Here is a 22,086-nt window from a genome sequence, read left to right as displayed (position 1 = left end):
CCCAGCACTTTGAGAGGACAAGGCGGGCGGATCACTTGAGACAAATTCGAGACCAACCTGGCCAACATGGCGAAACCCTGTCTCTACTAAAAATGCAAAAATTAGTCAGCTATGGTGGTCTGTGCCTGTAATCCCAGCTACTCGAGAGGCTGAGACAGGAGAATCTCTTGAACCTGGGAAGCAGAGGTTGCAGAGAGCCAAGATTGCACCACTGCACTCCAGCCTGGGCCACAAAGTGAGACTGTGTCTCAAAAAACAAAACAAAAACGCTGCCTAACAGCACCCAAATCCAGCAGCTTAGGAAAATCAGCGTTAATTTTGGCTTCGCAGGCTGCAGGCTGCTCTTGGCTGGGCTTAACCGCCAATGTGTATGGGCCCAAGACTACTTATCCAGGCTGGGACTTTTCGTATATTTCGGCCCAGCGGGCTGTAGGCTGGTCTGGGACGGCTTGGCTGGGATAACAGGATTCTTCCCTCATCCTCCAGCAGGCTAGCTGGGGCGTGGTCACCTGACAGAGGCGGAGTCTCCAGACACCGACCAGAAACCTGAGGCACCTCTCCAGGCCTAGATTGGAAACTGACTTCACTTCTGCTGCGATCTATTGATTGGCCAAAGGAGACCACGAGACCAACCCAGATTCAAGGGGCGTGGAAATAGGCTCCACCTTCCGTGGGAGGAGCCACGTAGGCCAACAGTATAGATGGTGGGCGGTAGAATTGGATACGGGAAGCAACTTGATCAGCCCTATGATTCCTTTGGGGCTTTTGATAATCATTCCCTGCCTCCCTCTGAGTACCCCAAGGCATTCTATGGTCCTCGACCCTAGTTTTTGCCCCTGTAGAAGTTATTTCTGCCCAGGTTTGCTGTCTCTGTAAGCTCCCAGAGGAGCTGTGGCTTGAGTTGTTCAAGACCCCAAATTCCCGACTGAACTTCCCTTCTTCCTCTGCATTGGGGTGTGACCAGTACTGAAGTGTTTTATTGAAATCACTGGCTCCGCTGATAGCAAACAGAGTTGGTGTCAGTGAGGCAGAGGAGAGGTTAGTCTGTAGCGTGCTATGGAGCAAAGGAGCAAGGGAAATCAGGAGCTCAGCTTGAACCTACTCAGTGTTCCCTTGTGCAGTGTCCAACATGCCCAACCGTACCAGCCCACCTGATGGAGGGACTAAATAGGAGGAAAGGAAGGGAAAACGGATTTCACCGAGAGCCGGAGCCTTAGCCCTCGGGCCAAATGAAGGACCTTCCCGGAACAGAGTGACCCAGAAGGAAGACGCAGCTCAACCACCCAGATGGGTATGACAGGGCAACCTGGCCTCTTCTTGATCAAGGCTGGGCCAGGTGGTGTGGGGCAGGAGTGGAGGACTAAGAGAGGGGGCAAAGAGGAGGGTAGGAAGGTCCTGGCCTAAATGACCCAGTTAGTTTTCCCATCACCCCCCTACCCCCATCCTGTATCCTAGGGAAGTGAAGTGCAGCTGGGTTCTTGGTTGCCATGGCGACTGCCAAAAAAAAAAAAAAACAAAAAACCGTGGGGGGAGGAAAACACCCCGGGGGCACGAGGAAGCAATTTGCTCTCGGGTCTGGGAGTCAGCGCCGGAATCAGAATATCCTGAGGAGGAAAGAAAACTGAGCGAGCAGGGCGAGGGTAGGTGGCGAACCTTCCCAAGGCCGCTTGCCAGCCGTCCGAAGGGAGAGAGGGTGGGGGCGCCCCCAGCTTCTAAGCCCCCACCCCGGAGGCTGCCCCGTCCACCCGAAGCCTTTCGCACCCAAGGTCTGCGGGGCGGGGCTGGGCGGGGCGGGGGCGGGGCTTCCCTCCGGATTGCCCTTTTTTTTTTTAAATTTCCAATTCCGCCTTGCGACGAGGCCCTGGCTGGGGGACCGCATCAGGCCTGACACCCATCCCATTCCCCCTCAAAACCCAGGACGAGACCCAACCTCACTCCCCAGCCCCTTCCCGGCCTCGCGGCTCAGGCTGTGATGGAAAGGTCCCGGGGAGTGGGGAGGAGGGCGAATTTAAACCCGGAGAGGGATCCGGCAGCCCGGTTCTCCTCGGTTCCCTAAACCTCCAGGAAAGCGGAGAAAGTCACATTGTGGTGGCAGCTGCGAGTTGTTTTTTTTTTAATCTGTTAATAAAACGCAAGTGAATCAAATCCGCCCTAAGGGAAGGGGGGGCGCGGCGAGGCAGGGGCCATGGTGTTTGCCGAAGTTGGAAATTTAATAAGAAGGAAAAATAAAAATAGCCGATGCTGGAGAGAGGGAGAGAAGGTTGGGAGAAGCAGGCAAGTGTGGGACTCCTGGCTGGATGGAAACGTGCAGAGGGGGCTGGGGAAGGTGAGGGTGCCCCCAGTCTGGAAGAGCAAGGGAGACACTGCCGGGGATACCTGGAGGGGGAATTTGGGGGTGTTACCTAGAACAGTTCAGTTCCTTGGCAGATTTTTTTACCAGCAGTGAGCTGGGCACAGAGATTGGGGTTTGGCCCTCTAAACACCTGGGTGTGGAGGTCCAGCCTCTGGTTACTTGATCATCATAGCACGCCCCCCACCTTCTGAGCTGCTCAAGAGATGGGGGACACAAGCAGGACTGCCAAGGACAGTTGTGCAAGTTGCCCACTGCGTAAGCATACGGGACAGGAGCTACAGCAGGAGCTGACATCATCATTTCCCCTCACCGCACACTGCATCTGCCCAGAGGAAGGGGTACCTTTTTTTTTTTTTTTTGACAGAATTTCGCTCTTGTTGCCCAGGCTGGAGTACAGCAGCGTGATCTGGGCTCATGGCAACCTCCACCTCCCAGGTTCAAGCAATTCTCCTGCCTCAGCCTCCTGAGCAGCTGGGATTACAAGCATGTGCCACCAAGCTCAACTAATTTTGTTTTTTTTTTTTTTTTTTAGTAGAGACAAGGTTTCTCCATCTTAGGCTGGTCTCAAACTCCTGACCTCAGGTGATCCACCCACCTCGGCCTCCCGAAGTGCTGGGATTACAGGCGTGAGTCACTGTGCCCAGCCAGGAAGGGGTACCTTTTAAAGATCTACCCAAGGCTGGGCACAGTGGCTCACGCCTATAATCCCAGCACTTCGGGAGGCCAAAATGGAAGGATTGCTTGAGCCCAGGAGCTCAAGACCAGCCTGAGCAGCAACAGGGAGACCCCCATCTCTGCAACAAACACATAAATAATGAAAAAACAAAGATCCTGGGCAGGCATGGTGGCTCACGCCTGTAATCCCATAACCCCAACACTTTGAGCCCCAGGCAGGCAGATTGCTTGAGTTCAGGAGTTCAAGACCAGCTTGGGCAACGTGGTGAAACTGTCTCTATGAAAAATACAAAAATTAGGCATGGTGGCGCACACTGTGGTTGTGGTCCCAGCTACTCAGGAGGCAGATGTGGGAGGATCACTGGGCCCAGGATACCAAGGCTGCAGTGAGCTGTGATCACACCACTGCACTCCAGCCTGTGTGACAGAGCGAGATCCAGTCTCAAAAAAAAGGGGGGGGGCTGGGCACAGTGGCCCAGGCCTGTCATCCCAGCACTTTGGGAGGCCAAGGCAGGTGGATCATGAGGTCAAGAGATCGAGATCATCCTGGCCAACATGGTGAAACCCCCTTAAAAAACAATACAAAAATTAGATAGGCGTGGTGACAGGCGCCTGTAATCCCAGCTACTCGGGAGGCTGAGGCAGGAGAATCGCTTGAACCTGGGAGGCAGAGGTTGCAGTGAGCCGAGATCACACCACTGCACTCCAGCCTGGGCAACAAGAGTGAAACTCTGTCACACACACACACACACAAAAGACAAAAGTCCATACAGCGTTAATAGTGAACCAACTGCATCTCTGCATATATCCAGCGACACCCCTCCATCCCCCAGGAAGCCCAGGATTGCTGACAGACCCAGAACAGAGCAGCTTTGAGCTGGCTGCAGCCTGCAGGGCTCTCCGGAAGCAGCTGAATGGAATTTGTTCATGCATTCACTCAAGTATTTACTGGGTGTTTATTTCATGCCAGGTGCTGCACTGGGCAGTGAATGAATGAATCCCTGCCCTGGGGTTGACACTCCAGTGGGATGAAGAGACAGACCCAACATGACTGCATACGGTATGCAAAATAGGGTGCGTGGTATGGTCAGAAATACAGCCGGCAAGGGTGGGGTCAGGCAGGGGCCCTGGGTACAATTTTTGCAAAGTGACCTCATTGAGGAGGGGACTTGCAGCAAGCCCAGAAGCAGGCAAGGAGTCACATGACTGTCTGAGGGAACAGCATTTTGGGCAGAGGGAACAGCATTTGCAAAGTACTGAGGCCTTATTTTGTGAATTGAGTGCCCTGAAGTATGGGTTGCTTGGCCCTAGTTAAGGTTCTGAAAGAGCCTTTACATTTTTTCCCCTAGACCTGGCTGTGGGCTCATGCCTATAATCCTAACTACTCAAGAGGCTGAGGTGGGAGGATCACTTAAGTCCAGAAGGTTGAGGCTGCAGTGAGCCATGATCATACCACCGCACTCAGCCTGGGTGACACAGCAAGACCTCTCAAACCCAAAAAAACAAAAGTCCGATTCCAACCCACGCAAGGCAGCAGCTGTGAGGTGACACAAACACGAACTCCACTAAGTCCCCCCAAATCCAAGAATCTTGTGTTTCTTTCACCAGCGAATAAGCCCCCAGTCCTGAAGGTAAATTATTCTGGCAGCAAATCCTAGACGGGATTTACTATCGGCCAGGTGTTTCCATCTGCGGTAACTGCTTTAATCCTCACAGTGAACCCCCAAGATGTAAAAAACGTTACCACTATTTCTTTTTTTAATATGGAGTCTCGCTCCATCCTGCAGGCTGGAGTGCAGTGGTGCAATCTCGGCTCTTTGCAACCTCTGCCTCCCAGGTTCAAGTGATTCTCCTGCTTCAGCCTCCCAAGTAGCTGGGATTACAGGGGCACACCACCATACCTGGCTAAATTTTTATTTATTTATTTAGAGACGAAGTTTCACTCTTGTTGCCCAGGCTGGAGTGCAGTGGTGCAATCTGGGCTCACTGTACCCGAGTTCAAGCAATTCTCCTGCCTCAGCATCCTGAGTAGCTGGGCTTACAGGTACCCGCCACCACGCCCGACTAATTTTTGTATTTTTAGTAGAGATGGGGTTTCTCCATGTTGGTCAGACTAGTCTCGAACTCCCAACCTCAGGTGATCCGCCCACCTTAGCCTCCCAAAGTGCTGGGATTACAGGCATGAGCCACCATGCCCAGCCAATTTTTATATTTTTAGTAGAGAGGGCGTTTCACCGTGTTGGCCAGGCTGGTCTCAAACTCCTGACCGTGATCTGCCCTCCTCAGCCTCCCAAAGTGCTAGGATTACAGGCATGAGCCACACACCCTGCTGTTATCACCATTGTACAGGTGGGGAAACTGAGGCACAGAACTATGCAGTGGCTCCCTTGCGTGGATAGGAAGCAGCTTGTGGATTTTAACCCAGGACACCTGTCTGGGCATTGAGCCAGGCCAGTCTGCATCAAGGCACTTGCCCAGGTGGGCCTGTGAGATTCTTCCAAGGACTCCCATTGTGATGGGGTCTCTGGGCCTCCAGCCTGCACTGGAGCTGATTTGCTACCAGGCGGAGCCAATGGAGGGTCCCAGCGTGGGGGAGTCAGCATTGGCAGGTGATTGATGGTTTAATATCTTGCGCTGCGACCCGGGCCCCTCCTCGCCCACGCCTCTGCGGGCAGCCCCCAGTGAGAGGCAGAGATGGGATAATTCAGTTACCAAAAGGACAATGGAAATTCCAGAGAGAGAAAGAGACAGAGACAGAGGTGCAGACCAGGGGGTGAGCTGGGAGCTGCTTTGGCGGTGCTGGGCTTGGGTGGGAGGCAGGAGGCCGATTCCCAAATCTGGAATCCCTCTGGAGGCCTGGGGGCTCACAGGTCCCAGCCCCTCTAAAGCCCCCATCTGACTTCGTTTTTAGAATGGAGACAGGAGATGTCGCAAATGAGAGGTCACAGGGCAGCTGCTGGCATGTGAGGCCAGGGAGAGGTAGGGACTGGTGGAGTTGGGGTGGAGGGGACAGAAGACTTCAAGTTCCCAGCTCACAAGCCTCCACTCATCCTTTACTTGAATCCTCACTCTCTCTCTTTGTGTGTGTGTGTGTGTGTGTGTGTGTGTGTGTGTGTGTGTGTGTGTGTGTTTTGAGACGGTGTCTTGCTCAATCGCCCAGGCTCTGTCACTGCAATCTCCGCCTCCCGGGTTCAAGCGATTCTCCTGCCTCAGCCTCCCGAGTAGCTGGGACTACAGGCGTGCACCACCACGCCTGGCTAATTTTTGTATTTTTGGTAGACACAGAGTTTCACTGTGTTGGCCAGGCTGTGTCTCAAACTCCTGACCTCAAGTGATTCTCCCACCTCAGCCTCCCAAAGGATTACAGGTGTGAGCCACCGCACCCTGCTGGAGTCCTCTCTCTTTTTCTCTCTTTCCATCCACGTTCAAACCTCGGACTTCATTTCCTCCCCACCTCCCCGGCCCTCACCTGGTGCAGCCCAGCATACCTTCACCTGGACCTTGTGGTTCCCTCTTCCCATGCTCGGGTCTCCAGCCTGGCCGTGAAGCCTGTTCCCTCCGCAGCCTCCAGAGGGCGCGAGCGAACACCTGAGTCAAGCCACGCCCCCTCCTTCCGCTCAGAACCCGGAATGCTCCCACCTTGTGTTTATTTCCCATGGCTGACGTCGCAATCTTAGCTTTTTTTTTTTTTTTTTTTTGAGACGGAGTTTCGCTCTTGTTACCCAGGCTGGAGTGCAATGGCGCGATCTCTGCTCACCGCAACCTCCGCCTCCTGGGTTCAGGCAATTCTCCTGCCTCAGCCTCCCGAGTTGCTGGGATTACAGGCACGCGCCACCATGCCCAGCTAATTTTTTGTATTTTTAGTAGAGACGGGGTTTCACCATGTTGACCAGGATGGTCTCGATCCCTTGACCTCGTGATCCACCCGCCTCGGCCTCCCAAAGTCCTGGGATTACAGGCTGAGCCACCGCGCCTGGCCAAATCTTAGCATTTTTAAACAACGCAAATTATCCCACAGCTCTAGAGGTCAGAAATGTGGTTTGGCCTAAGACCAAGATGTCCGCAGGCTGCACCCCTTTCTTGGAGGCCGTAAGTGACCATCTATTTCTTGCTCATTTAGGGGTGCAGGATTCAGTTCCTTGGGGTTGTAGAATTGAAGCCCCTGTTTCCTTGCTGGTTGTCTGTTCCCAGTTTGTGGAAGTCGCCTGCATTCCTTGGCTCGTGGGCTCTCCCTCCATTTTCAAAGCCAGCAAGGAGGGGTCAAGTCCTCCTCATATGACAGCCTTCAACTCCCCTCTGCTGCCCCCTTGCACTTTTAAGGACTTGTGTGATAAGATGATCCCAGGTCATTTCCCTGTCTGAAGTTCCTTAATTGTATAATCAGCAAAGACCCTTTTGTCGCGTGAGGAGGTAGCAGTTCACTAACCCTGCCTCTCAGGTCCTGGCCGTGTAGAGAGGAGTCTTTCTCCTCTAGACATTCTTTTTTTTTTTTTTTTTTTTTTTTTGAGGCGGAGCTTTGCTCTTGCTTCCTAGGCTGGAGTACAGTGGCACGATCTTGGCTCACTGCAACCTCCTCCTCCCAGGTTCAAGTGATTCTCCTGTTTCAGCCCCCTGAGTAGCTGAGGTTACAGGCATGTGCTTCCATAGCCAGTTAATTTTCTACTTTTAGTGGAGACGGGGTTTCTCCATGTTGGCCAGGCTAGACTTGACTCCCTACCTCAGGTGATCCACCTGCCTCAGCGTCCTGAAGTGCTGGGATTACAGGCATGAAGTGTCTGACCTATTTTCTGCCTCTCCCTGAGTACCTGCTCCCTGCTCAACCTGCCTCTTGCCACATTCAAGCCAGTCATATCCTTGACACCTCCTCCAGGAAGCCCTCCTGAAAGTACCCATGTTTATCAACCTGTGGAGCAGTTACCAGCCCCTTTCTCCTGTCCTCCCCAGGCCACAAGATCTTGTGAAAGTTTAGAATGAGGAAGTAGATATCTCATGAAGGAGAGCACTATTATTCTTACCAACTGCCTCGCTCAGAGCAAAACTCATCATCATGGAGGCCAGAAAACCTAACTTCCTCCTTACTGTTCTCCAAACTCACCAAAGACATCCTGCCTCAGGGCCTTTGCACAGGCTGTCCCCTCTGTCTGAGTCATCCTCCCGCAGCTATCCACATGGCTCCCCCCTCCCCTCCTCCAGGTTTCCCCCGTTTGTGCCCCTCCCCAGGGGCACAATTTTTTTTTTTTTTAAGGCAGGGTCTTGCTCTGTTGCCCAGGCTGGAGTACAGTGGCACAGTCTTGGCTCACTGCAACCTCTGACTCCCAGGTTCAAGTGATTCTTCTGCCTCAGCCTCCCAAGTAGCTGGGATTATAGCCATGTGCCATGACACCCAGCTAATTTTTGTATTTTTAGTAGGGACAGGGTTTTGCCATATTGGCTAGGCTGGTCTTGAACTCCTGACCTCATGATCTGCCCACCTCGACCTCCCAAAGCGCTGGGAGGAGGTGAGGCTGCTTTTGGCTGCACCACAGAATTATCACTCCTTGTGCATCTTGCCATTACCCAGGTTCTTCTCTGTGGAATGTCAGCTCCAAAAGGGAAGTTCCTCCACCCTGTTCCCTCCTGGCTCTGTATGCCGCCCCCTTCCCTGGCTCTTGGCATACAGCAGGTGCTCAATAAGTGTTTTTTAGGACTGGTGCCGTGGCTCACGCCTGTAATCCTAGCACTTTGGGAGGCTGAGGTGAGCAGATCCTTTGAGCCCAGGAGTTTGAGAACAGCCTGGTCAACATGGTGAAACCCCGTCTCTACAAAAATACAAAAATTATCCAGGTGTGGTGATGCGTGCCTGTAATCCCAACCACTGGGGAGACCGAGAAATGAGAATTGCTTAAACCTGGGAGGCAGAGGTTACAGTGGGCAGTGATCGCAGCACTGTACTTAAGCCTGGGCGACAGAGTGAGACTATGTCTCAAAAAACAACAATAGACCAGGTGTGGTGGCTCACCCCGTAATCCCAGCACTTTGGGAGGCCAAGATGGGCAGATCACCTGAGGTTGGGAGTTCAAGATCAGCCTGGGCAACAAGGTGAAAATCTATCTCTACTAAAAATACAAAAATTTAGCTAGGCATGGTGTGTAATCCCAGCTACTTGGGAGGCTGAGACAGGAGAATCACTTGAGCCCAGGAGACGGAGGTTGCCGTGAGCTGAGATTGAGCCGTTACACTTCAGCCTAATTGATGGAGAGAGACTCTGTCTCAATAAATAATAATAATTAAAAAAATAATAAGTTAGATTTGCAGTAGCTTTGAAAAAAAGAAAAAATAATAAGTGTTTGTTGAGTAAATGGAGGTCAAGCAAGCAGGGCCCCAGCCCAGAGAAGGATCGGGACCCAGTGGAAGGTGGGAGGAGCAGGTGGAGAGGGATTGGTGTGGAGAGAGTAGAGAAAAAGACCTTCTGGAACAATCGTGGAGGTCAGGTCGTCCCTGCGATGAAATAAACCAGTGTTGTGTGAACTCTGGTGGAGGGACAATCTCTCAGGCCCTCTATAACGTGCTTTTCCCAGGGGAACATGTGCCCCCGCCGCCCCGCAGTTCCCTGGATAAAATCTCAGCCTTGTGACTTTGTTCTGTATTCATCTGAGGTAACAGATGTTCCTGAAATCACCTTAGGTCATGGGGCAGCTTGGCTTGGATTCAAAATCAGGATGTCCAGACCCAAGCTTGGGCCTTGGTTTAGACCTAAATCTTCTTACTGCCTCTCCTCCATTCCTACCAGGGTCAGGTTCTGGGGGTCTGGGTGATGCAGGGGACCCTTCCTTCTTTCCTTCCTCTCCTCCATTCCTACCAGGGTCAGGTTCTGGGGGTCTGGGTGATGCAGGGGACCCTTCCTTCTTTCCTTCCTCTCCTCCATTCCTACCAGGGTCAGGTTCTGGGGGTCTGGGTGATGCAGGGGACCCTTCCTTCTTTCCTTCCTCTCCTCCATTCCTACCAGGGTCAGGTTCTGGAGGTCTGGGTGATGCAGGGGACCCTTCCTTCTTTCCTTCCTCTCCTCCATTCCTACCAGAGTCAGGTTCTGGGGGTCTGGGTGATGCAGGGGACCCTTCCTTCTTTGCTTCCTCTCCATTTTCACAGCCAGGCTGCAGCTCCGGGAGGGAGCAGTATTTGTCAAATGGTAGCCCCGAAAAGGACGTGTCCACACTCTAGCCCCTGCAACCTGTGATTGTGCTGTTTCTTTTGTTTGTTTTTTGAGACAGAATCTCGCTCTGTTGCCAGTCACCAGGCGCCAGGCTGGAGTACAGTGGCATGATTTTGGCTCACTGCAACCTCCACCTCCCGCGTTCAAGCAATTCTCCTGCCTCAGCCTCCCGAGCAGCTGGGACTACAGGCACGCACCACCACACCCAGCTAATTTTTGTATTTTAGTAGAGATGGGGTTTCACTGTGTTGGCCAGGATGGTCTCGATCTCTGACCTCGTGATCCGCCTGCCTCAGCCTCCCACAGTGCTGGGATTACCGGTGTGAGCCACCGCGCCCGGCCGTTTGTTTGTTGTTTTTTGTTTTTGACATGAAATCTCCCTCTGTTGCCAGGCTGGACTGCAGTGGTGAGATCTCGGCTCACTGTAACCTCCAACTCCCTGGTTCAGGTGATTTTCCTGCCTCAGCCTCCCCTGTAGCTGGGACTACAGGCACACACCACCACGCCCAGCTAATTTTTGTATTTTTAGTAGAGACAGAATTTCACCATGTTGGCCAGGATGGTCTCAATCTTCTGACGTTGTAATCCGCCTGCCTCGGCCTCCCAAAGCGCTGTTTTTATATTAACTTATTTTTTTAGAGACAAGGTCTTGCTCTGTCACTCAGGCTGGCTAGAGCGCAATGCCATGATTTCCACTCACTGCAGCCTCCATCTCTCAGGCTCAAGTGATCCTCCCACCTCAGCCTTCCAAGTAGCTGGGACCACAGGCACGCAAGACCATGCCCAGCTAATTTTTGTGTTTTTTGCAGAGAGAGATTCTTGCTATGTTTCCCAGGCTGGTCTTGAAGTCCTGGCTTCCAGCGATCCTCCCACCTTGACTTCCCAAAGTGCTGGGATTACAGGTGTGAGCCACCGAGCCTGGCCTGAATGTGATCCTAGTGGATAAACTAACTATAATGGACCCATTGTTGGAGGCACTGGGTAAGTCAATACGCTGAGATACAAGTTTGCAGCACAGAAAGAGGTTTAATCATAGGGCCACAGATGGAGGAGATGGGAGGAAATCTCAAATCCATCTCCCAGGCACGCGCGGTGGCTCACACCTGTAATTCCAGCACTTTGGGAGCCCGAGGTGGGCAGATCACTTGAGACCAGGAGTTTGAGAGCAGCCTGGCCAACATGGCAAAACCCTTTCTCTACTAAAAATACAAAAATTAGCCAGACATCGTGCATGCTTGTAGTCCCAGCTACTCGGGAGGCTGAGGTGGGAGAATCAGTTGAAACTGGGAGGTGTAGTGAGCCAAGATCGTGCCTCTGCACTCCAGTCTAGGTGACAGAGTGAGATTCTGTGTCCCCCCGCCAAAAAAATACAAATTAATAAAATCCATCTCCCTGAGGAATTTCGGGCTAGGTATTTTTTTTTTTTTTTTTGGTGATTCTTTTTTTTTTTAGTCTCACTCTGTTTCCCTGGCTGGAGTGCAGTGGTGCAATCTCAGCTCACTGCAACCTCCACCTTCAGGGTTCAAGCAATTCTCTTGTCTCAGCTTCCCAAGTTGGTAGGATTACAGGTGTGCCACCATGCCCAGCTAATTTTTGTTTTTTTTTTTTTTGAGATGGAGTTTCGCCGTTGTTACCCAGACTGGAGTGCAATGGCACGATCTCAGCTCACCGCAACCTCTGCCTCCTGGGTTCAAGCAATTCTCCTGCCTCAGCCTCCCGAGTAGCTGGGACTACAGGCGCATACCACCAAGCCCAGCTAATTTTTGTATTTTTAGTAGAGACAGGGTTTTACCTTGCTGACCAGAATGGTCTTGATCTCTTGACCTCATGATCCACCCACCTCGGCCTCCCAAAGTGCTGGGATTATAGGCGTGAGCTATCACGCCCAGCCTAATTTTTGTATTTTTAGTAGAGATGGGTTTCACCATGCTGGCCAGGCTGGTCTCAAACACCCGACCTGAGGCGATCTGCGTGCCTTGGCCTCTCAAAGTGTTGGGATTACATGCGTGAGCCACCGTGCCCGACCTGGGGCTGGGGTTTTTAAGGGGTTTAAGAGTGGGCCCAAGTGGGGAGATTGTCTGATTGGTCAAAGAGTGCAAGGTGAAATCCCAGGGGCTTGGGGGTGAAGTTGGGGGACAGGGGTGGGGTGAAGAAGCTGTATTCCCATGCTGATCCCATTCCTACATGGGGGTCCTCTTCACACTGGTTTCTGGAATTCAGAGCCTGTAAAAACATCAGAAGCAATCCTTCAGCAAAAGCCATATGATCCTGACCTGGCGTGGTGGCTCACGCCTGTAATCCCAGCACTTTGAGGGGCTGAGGTGGGTGGGTCATGAGGTCAGGAGTTCGAGACCAGCCTGACCAACATGGTGAAACCTCGTCTCTATTAAAAATACAAAACTTAGCTGGGTATGGTGGCGCATGCCTGCAATCCCAGCTACTCAGGAGGCTGAGGCAGGAGAATCACTTGAAATGGGGAGGCGGAGGTTGCAGTGAGCTGAGATCACACCATTGCACTCCAGCCTGGGCAACAGAGTGAGACTCCTTCTCCTTCTCAAAAAAAAAAAAAAGCCATATGCTTCTAATGTCAGAGATCCTATCTGTAGAAGCAATGGGATGCAAAAGTGCTACCTGACTTTTAGCAGCAAGGAAGGGGTGCTAGTGCAGCCCGATTCATGGTTCACTGTCACTGCATTTCTGCCTGGAACCTGGCATGCCATCCCCATCAACCCCGTGGGAGGGGTTTTGAAAGGGTCGTTGCAGATACTAGGAATCTGAAGATGAGATCACCCCGGAAAACACAGTGGCTAAATCCACGAAATCCACGGACGACACTCCTTGGGAGAAACACACAGAAAAGGCTCAGGAGAGGAGAAGGAGCCGGGAAGAGCGACGCAGAGGTTGGGATGCGGCGGTCACTGTGGAGGGGCGCCTGGAGCCCTCACAAGCTGGAACAGGCTGGGAAGAATTCTTCCCTAGAGCCTTTGTGGGGAGCGTGGCCCTGCGGAGGCCTTGCTTTCAGACTTCTGGGCTGCAGAGCTGTGAGAGAAGAGCTTTCTGTTGTTTTAAAGCCACTCCGTTCGTGGAACTGTGATAGCTCCAGGAAGGAAAGCTTCCACGTGGCTGCAGGAAGGAAGGAAATCCACAAATCCAGGGTCAGACGGTTCTCACTGAAGAGAAGGAAGGAAATCCAGGGTCAGACAGTTCTCATTGAAGAGCAGGAAACAAATCCAGGGTCAGAAGGTTCTCACTGAAGTGGGGCTGCTGTCAGCCACCCCTCCCTCTCAGTAGTTCAGAATAAAATCTCCCACTTTTTAACTTTTATTTTTTGAGACAGAGAGTCACTCTTGTTCCCCAGGCTGGAGTGCAATGGCATGATCTCGGCTCACTGTAACTTCCGCCTCCTGGGTTCAAGTAATTCTCCTGCCTCAGCCTCCCAAGTAGCTGGGATTACAGGCATGCGACACCATGTCTGGCTAATTTTTTTTTTTTTTTTTTTTTTTTTTGTAGAAACGAGGTTTCTCCATGTTGGTCAGGCAACCTCAACTCCCAGATTCAAGCAATTCTCCTGCCTCAGCCTCCCGAGTAGTTAGGATTATAGGCATCCGCCACCAAACCCGGCTAATAATTTTGTATTTTTAGTGCAGATGGGGTTTCTCCATGTTGGTCAGGTTGATCTCGAACTCCCAACCTCAGGTGATCTGCCCGCCTCGGCCTCCCAAGTGCTGGGATTACAGGCATGAGCCACCATGCCTGGCCTTTTTGTTTTGTTTTGTTTTGTTTTGTTTTGAGACAAGGTCTCACTCTGTCACCCAGGCTTGATTGTAGTGGGGCCATCTCAGCTCACTGCAACCTCTGCCTCCCGAGTTCCAGCGATTCTCCTGACTCAGGCCAAGGCGGGTGATCACTTGAAGTCAGGAGTTTAAGACCAGCCTGGGCAGGGAAACCCCATTTCTACTTTTAAAAAAATAAAAAAATTAGGCATGATAGCATGCACCTATAATCCCAGCTACTCAGGAGGCTGAGGTGGGAGAATCACTTGAACCAGGAAGTATAGGTTGCAGTGAGCTGAGATTGTGCCACTGCACTCTAGCCTAGGTGACAGAGTAGGATCCTGTAGAAAAAGAGAAAAAAAAAGAGGCCAGGTGCAGTGGGTCACACCTGTAATCCCAGCACTCTGGGGGGCTGAGGCGGGCAGATCACCTGAGGTTGGGAGTTCAAGACCAGCCTGACCAGCATGGAGAAACCCCATCTCTACGAAAAATACAAAATTATTAGCTGGGCGTGGTGGCGGGTGCCTGTAATCCCAACTACTTGGAGGCTGAGGCAGGAGAATTGCTTGAATCTGAGAGTTGGAGGTTTCAGTGAGCCGAGATTGAGCCATTGCACTCCAACCTGGGCAACAAGAGTGAAACTCTGTCACACACACAAAAAAGAGGCCGGGCATGGTGGCTCACACCTGTAATCTGAGCAGTTTGGGAGTCCGAGGTGGGCAGATCACAAGATCAAGACTATTCCTGGCTAACAAGATGAAACCCCATCTCTACTAAAAATACAAAAATATTAGCCAGGCGTGATGGTGGGTGCTGGCAATCCTAGCTACTCAGGAGGCTGAGGCAGGAGAGTCGCTTGAACCTGGGAGGCGGAGGTTGTGGTGAACCAAGATTGAGCCATCGCTCTCCAGCCTGGGCAACAAGAGCAAGACTTTGTCTCAAAAAAAAAAAAAAAAAAAAAAAGAAAGATATTTGTCTTCCAAGTAACATGCAAAGGAAATGCAATCAGTATTGGAAGAGCTATCTGCACTCCCAAGTACACTGCAGCACTATTCACAACAGCCGAGCTATGGAAGAAACCTAAGTGTCCATCATGAAGGAGTGAATGGGTAAAGAAAGTGTGGTGCATGCACACAATGGAGTACCGTTCAGCCTCAAAAAAGAAGGAGATCTTGTAATTTGCAATAATGGGCATGAATCTGGAGGACATTATTCGAAGTGAAGTAAGCCCGGCACAGAAGGACAAATAGTGCATGATCTCACTTTATGCAGAATCTTAAAAAAAAAAAAAAAAGCCATATTCAGGTCAGGCGCAGTGGCTCACACCTGTAATCCCAGCACTTTGGGAGGCAGAGGCAGGCAGATCATGAGATCAGGAGTTCGAGACCAGCCTGGCCAACATGGTGAAACCCCGGCTATACTAAAAATACAGAAATTAGCCCAGTGTGGTGGGGCATGTCTGTAATCCCACCTACTTGGGAGGCTGAGGCAGGCAGATCATGAGGTCAGGAGTTTGAGACCATCCTGACCAACATGGTGAAACTCCGTCTCTACTAAAAATACAAAAAATTAGCTGGGCATGGTGGCGCACGCCTGTAGTCCCAGCTACTTGGGAGACTGAGGCAGGAGAATCACTTCAACCCAGGAGGTGGAGGTTGCAGTGAGCTAAGATCATGCCACTGCACTCCAACGGGGGCAACAAGAGCAAAACTCTGTCTAAAAAAACCCAAAAAGCCCATTTACAGAAGTAGAGCGTAGAATGGTGGTTACCAGAGTCTGGGAAGGGGAAAGGGAAAATGTTGGTCAAAGGATACAGAGTTTCCATTAGACAGGAAGAGTAAGTCCTGGTGATCTATTGCACAGCAGGGTGGCTATAGCTAATCAAAATGTATATTTCAAACTTGTGAAATGAATGGATTTTAAATGGTCTCATTACAAGGTCTGGTGCGGTAGCTCACACTTGTAATCCCAGCACTTAGGGAAGCTGAGATGGGGGGGATCACTTCAGCCCAGGTGTTCAAGACCATCCTGGGAAGTATTTTAGAGACCCTTTCTCTAAAAAAAACAAGTTGTTTTCACTACAGAGAAATAAGTATGTATTATTTCTACAGAGAAATAAGAAATAAGTATGGTGGCTCATGCCTGTAATCCCAACACTTTGGGAGTCCAAGGCGGGTGAATCATGAGGTCAGGAGATCAAGACCATCCTGGCCAACATGGCGAAACCCTGCCTCTAGTAAAAAAGAAAAAACTAGCCAGGTGTGGTGGCACACACCTGTAGTCCCAGCTATTCGGGATGCTGAGACAGGGGAATAGCTTGAACCCAGGAGGCAGAGGTTGCAGTGAGCCAAGATTGGGCCATTGCACTCTGGCCTCAGTGACAGTGTGAGATTCCGTCTCAAAAAAAAAAAAAAAGAAAAAAAATTAGCCAGGCATGGTGGTGTGCGCCTGTAATCCCAGCTACTTAGGAGGCTGAGGCAGGAGAATCGCTTGACTCTAGGAGGTGGAAGTTGCAGGGAGGTGAGATTGGCCATTGCACTCCAGCCTGGGCAACAGCAAGAGTCTCAGAAAGAGAGAGGGAGGGAGGAAGGGAAGGAAGAGAGATATTCACTGTGGTCTGGCTTCTGCTGCTAGTCCTTGTGTCTGCCTGGTTGAAATGTCCATCTTAGCATCCTCTTTATCAACATTCAGCTCTGGTAGTCAGTGATGTGACATTGTTGCATAAATGTTCCTGGTGAACAGAGAAGGGGAAAATCTGTAGAAGGGAAGAAAGAATGGATGAGGGAACATGGGTGGAAAACTATACCCAGGAAGCCTGGGATCAGGAAAACCCAAGTCTCAACGCTCTCGGGGCTGAGAGCAACATAAGGTTTAGCAGCCTGAGTGATTTCTTTAAAATCTAAATTGGGGCCGGGCGCAGTGGCTCACTCCTGGAATCCCAGCACTTTGGGAGGCTGAAGTGGATCACTTGAGGTCAGGAGTTCAAGACCACCCTGGCCAATGTGGTGAAACCCCATCTCTACTAAAAATAAAAAAATTAGCTGGGCATGGTGGCACACACCTGTAATCCCAGCACTTTGGGAGGCCGAGGCGGTTGGAATCCGAGGTCAGGAGATCAAGACCATCCTGGCCAACATCATGGTGAAGCCCCTGCTCTACTAAAAAAAAAAAAAAAAATTAGCCAGGGTGGTGGCAGGTGCCTGTAGTCCCAGCTACTTGAGAGGCTGTGGCAGAGAGAATTCTTGCTCTGTGGGTGACAGAGCAAGACTCCATCTGAAAAAAGCAATCTAAATTGGGCCAGGCATGATGGCTCACATCTGTAATCCCAGCACTTTGGGAGGCTAAGAAGACCAGCCTGGACAACACAGCAAGACCCTATCTCTACAAAAAACTTTAGCATTTGCCAGGTGTGGTAGCACACGCCTGTAGTTCCAGCTACTTGGGAGGCTGGGGTGGGAGGATCGCTTGAACCTAGGGAGGTCAAGACTGTAGTGAGCCATGATTGTGCCCCTGCACTCCAGCCTGGGCAAGAGAGCAAGACCCTGATTCCGTATTAATAAGTGAAATCTTTATTTCTTGAGCCACTGTGCTTTTGGTTTTTGTCCCAGCTGCCAACAAAGAAAAAGGCGTCCTTCATTGACTTTTGTGGGGATGCAATGAGGTCATACACATAAAGCACTTAGCGTGTGCCTGGTACATAGCAGGTGTTCAATAAATGTTCACTGTTCCCACACCCCCTTTGGTTTTGGGAAGGAGATGCCTTTGGTCCCCAGAATGGCTTTTTGTTTGTTTATTTTGTTCTTGTTTTTTGAGATGGAGTCTTGCTCTGTCGCCCAGGCTGGAGTGCAGTGGCACGATCTCAGCTCACTGCAGCTTCGGCCTCCCAGGTTCAACTGATTCTCCTGCCTCAGCCTCCTGAGTAGCTGGGACTACAGGCCAGACACGCACCACCACGCCCAGATAATATTCTGTATTTTTAGTAGAGACGGGATTTCAGCATGTTGGCCAGGCTAGTCTTGAACTACTGACCTCAAGTGATCCACCCTTCTTGGCCTCCCAAACCTCTGGGATTACAAGTGGCAGCCACTGTGCCTGGCCACATCCTTTTCTTAAATGCCCTTCCACTGAGCCCCTTGAGGCGACCCCACATGCTTCCCTCCAGCCCCAAACCCGCCAGCAGCCCCAGGCACAGGACCTGGACCGGTTTCTTGCAAAACTTTCTCTGAAGTCGCTCTGACTACTAAGTGGTTAAAAATATCCACTCTGCCCAGGCAATTTTGCTAAGCCCGTGTCAGGGGGAAAACGAGAGACTCCGGAGAGCTCACAAATGAAGCAAATTGCTGAAAATCGGATTTTTACTGTCTTATCTCAGAGCCACATGAGAGGAGAGGAGATTGCAATTTCGGCCGGAACTTTCTCTCATCCCCGAGTTTGAAGAGAGCAAGTGGCAGTGGAGGAGGTGCGGAGAAGGCCGGGAGAGGGAACCAGAAGGGAAGACAGAGGCGTGAGAAGGAGAAAGCCAGAAGAGGCCGGCGCGGCGGCTCACGCTGTAATCCCAGCACTTTGGGAGGCTGAGGCGGGTGGATCACTTGAAGTCAGGAGTTTCAGACCAGCCTGGCCAACATGGTGAAACCCTGTCTCTATTAACAAATATAAAAATTAACCGAGCATGGCTGCATGAGTCTCTAGTCCCACTACTCAGGATGCTGAGGTGGGAGAATCACTTGAACCCAGGAGGCGGAGGTTGCAGTGAGCCAAGATCATACCACTGTACTCCAGTTTGAGTGACAGAGTGAGACTCTTTCTCAAGTTAAGAAAAGCAAGAAGAGAGGGAGGAGGAAAGAATGCATAGGAGAAAAGAAATACAGCCACGTGAGACATTAAGGCAGAACTGAGAAAGGTGGCCAGGTGCAGTGGCTCATGCTTGTAATCCCAGCACTTTGGGAGGCTGAGGAGGGAGGATTGCTTGAGTCCAGGTATTCAAGACCAGCCTGGACAATATGGCAAGATCCCATTTCCACTAAAAAAAAAGAAAAGGGGCGCGCCTGGGCCGGGTCACCCAGCCCCGGGACCGCTGTAAAAAGATAATATCAAAAAAAAAAAAAAAAAGAAAAGGGCCGGGCACGGTGGCTCATGCCTGTAATCCCAGCACTTTGGGAGGCCAAGGCAGGCAGATCACCTGAGGTCGGGAGTTCGTGACCAATCTGGCCAACATGGTGAAACCCTGTCTCTACGAAAAGTACAAAAATTAGCTGGGCATGGTGGCAGGAGCCTGTAATCCCAGCTGCTCAGGAGACTAAGGCAGGGGAATCGCTTGAACCTGGGAGGCGGAGGTTGCAGTGAGCCCAGGTCGCACCACTGCACTCCAGCCTGGGTGACAGAGTCAGGCTCCGTCTCAAAAAAAAAGGAAGAAAGAAACAGAGACAAAAAGAAAGAGAAAAGAAAAGAAAGATGTCAGGATTACTGGGGGCTTTGGATCTTGTGACTCCAGCCAGGGGCACCTGCAGGAGCTGTCCCACTTTCAAAGTCCCTTGGCCCATGACATGCAATATTTATTTACTTATGTATGTATGTATTTGAGATGGAGAATTGCTCTTTTGCCCAGGGTGGAGTGTAGTGGCCCAATCTCACTGCAACCTCCGCCTTCCAGTTTTAAGCGATTCTCCTGCCTCAGACTCCCGAGTAGCTGGGATTACAGGCACTCGCCACCACACCTGGCTAATTTTTGTATTTTTACTTGAGACCAAGTTTTACCATGTTGGTCAGGCCGGTCTCAAACTCCTAACCTCATGATCCACCCGCCTCAGCCTCCCAGAGTGCTGAGATTACAGGTGTGAGCCACTGTGCCTGGCTCAATTTTAATTGCAAAGCAAGCTCGTGCAGCAAGTAGGGGCCACTTACCCCATTTTACAGAGGAGAACATGGAGGCTTAGAGAAAGAACACTGTCATGTTTGAGTGTGTCTCCACCCAAACCTCATGTAGAATTGTAATCCCCACATGTGGAGGAAGGGACCTGGTGGGAGATGGAGGGAGTGGTTCCCCGTTGCGGTTCTCCTGATAGTGAGTTCTCCCCGGATCTGGTCGTTTGATAAGTGTCTGGCACTTCCCCCTTCTCTCTTTCCTGCCTCCATGTCAGACGTGCCTTGCTTTCCCTTCACTTTTTGTAAGTTTCCTGAGGCCTCCCCAGCCAGGCAGAGCTGTGAGTCAATTAAACCTTTTTTCTTCATAAATCACCCACACTCACGTAGTTCTTTATAGCAGTGTGAAAACAGACGAATACAGACATGTTTGCTCCAGATCCTAGAACTAACTTATTCATTGTGGGAATGATCAGATAAAATCTAGGGCAGAGGATGGAAAGCTTTTTCCATCAAGGATCAGAATCTAAATATTTCTGGGCCAGGTATGGTGGCTCACGCCTGTAATCCCAACACTTTGGGAGGCTGAGGCGGCTAGATCACGAGGTTAGGAGTTCGAGACTAGCCTGACCAATATGGTGAACCCCCCTCCTCCATCTCTACCAAAAATACAAAAAAAAAAATTAGCCAGGCATGGTGGTGCACCTTTAGTCTCTCCTACTCGGGAGACTGAGGCAGGAGAATTGTGTGAACCCTGGAGGCGGAGGTTGCAGTAAGCTGAGATTTCACCATTGACTCCAGCCTGCATGACGGAGCAAGACTAAATAAATAAATAGTCCGGGTGCGGTGGCTCACACCTGTAATCCCAGCACTGGGAGGTCGAGTTGGGCAGATCACAAGGTCAGGAATTCAAGACCAAACTGAACGTGGTGAAACCCCATCTCTACTAAAAACTACAAAAATTAGCTGGGCATGGTGGTTCGTGCCTGTAATCCCCGCTAGTTGGGAGGCTGAGGTAGGAGGATTTCTTGAACTGTGACCTGGGTGTTGGAGATTGCAGTGAGACGAGATTGCATGCACTCCAGCCTGGGCTACAGAGCGAGACTCCATCTCTAAATAAATAAATGAATACATACATAAATAAAAATAAGTAATTCTGCCTTTGCAGGCCACATGTTCTCTATTTATTTATTTTTGAGATGGAGTGTCACTCTTGTCACCCAGGCTGGAGTGCAATGGTGTGATCTCAGCTCACTGCAACCTCTGCCTTCCAGGCTCAAGTGATCCTCCCACCTCAACCTCCAAAGTACCTGGGATTACAGGCATGTGCCACCACACCCTGCTAAGTTTTTGTATTTTTGATAGAGATGGGATTTCACCATGTTGCCCGGGCTGGCCTCCAACTTCTGAGCTCAAGTGACCCGTCTGCCTTGGCCTCGCAAAGTGCTGGGATTCCAGGTGTGAGCCACCCGGTGAGCCGATGCTTCTCGCATGTAGAATCCGCCCTGCAGCCTGGATGGCGACAGAATCTGAGATGTGCAGAAGTTACCAGAATTCCAGCGCCTGAAATGCACGGGAAAACAAGAGGCAGATGGGCTAACAGACCATCCAACACATTCAAAAAGGTGACAAATGGCAGCGTTGGCTGCAGGGTTCGAGACATGGTAACACGTCGGAAGGAGTACCTGGACGTGCTCCTGAGCCACAGCAGAAATCCAGCTCCATTCCAGATGTCCAGCACGGCTTCCTGGTTCCAGGAGGTCATTGCCTCCCTGTGTCTCTTTGCTTGCATTCCTCCCCACAAAGCAATAAAAGTTGGAGGACAGAGTTGAGCCCTAGTGAATGAAGGGGATGTTACAAAGTAAAGAATGGAGAATTCTTGGTAATAAAAAGAAATGAGCAGGGCAGAGTGCTGTGGCTCAAGCCTGTGACCCAGCACTTTGAGAGGCTGAGGTAGGAGGATTGCTTGAGCTCAGGAGTTTTGAGACCAGCTTTGACAACATAGTGAGACTCCATCTCTACAAGCAGTACAAAAAAATATTAGCAGTGGGGCGCGGTGGCTCACACCTGTAATCCCAGCACTTTGCGGGGCCAAGGCGGGTGGATCACAAGGTCAGGAGATCGAGACCATCCTGGCCAACATGCTGAAACCCTGTCTTTACTAAAAATACAAAAATTAGCTGGGGCTGGTGGTGCACACCTGTAGTCCCAGCTACTCGGGAGGCTGAGGCAGGAGA

At 51.1% G+C, this 22,086-nt stretch overlaps 1 long non-coding RNA gene across 2 annotated transcripts; it reads left to right on the top strand.

Annotated features, from left to right (window-relative positions):
- The first annotated feature begins 1,523 nt into the window (after window positions 1-1,523).
- LOC103789802 (uncharacterized) lies at window positions 1,524-21,674 on the top strand. 2 transcript variants are annotated; one of them, XR_008478479.2, is made up of 4 exons: window positions 1,524-1,640; window positions 3,999-4,088; window positions 18,363-18,449; window positions 21,215-21,674. It is a non-coding gene; the product is annotated as an uncharacterized LOC103789802 (long non-coding RNA). The 2 variants fall into 2 exon arrangements; XR_616021.5 differs by lacking the exon at window positions 21,215-21,674 and having other exon boundaries at window positions 18,363-18,658.
- The last annotated feature ends 412 nt before the right edge of the window (window positions 21,675-22,086 follow it).

Source organism: Callithrix jacchus, chromosome 22, assembly GCF_049354715.1.
Source record: "Callithrix jacchus isolate 240 chromosome 22, calJac240_pri, whole genome shotgun sequence".
Taxonomy (NCBI): Eukaryota; Metazoa; Chordata; class Mammalia; order Primates; family Cebidae; genus Callithrix; species Callithrix jacchus.
Note: the sequence above shows the minus strand (reverse complement) of the source record. Positions and strands in the feature narration are given on the sequence as shown.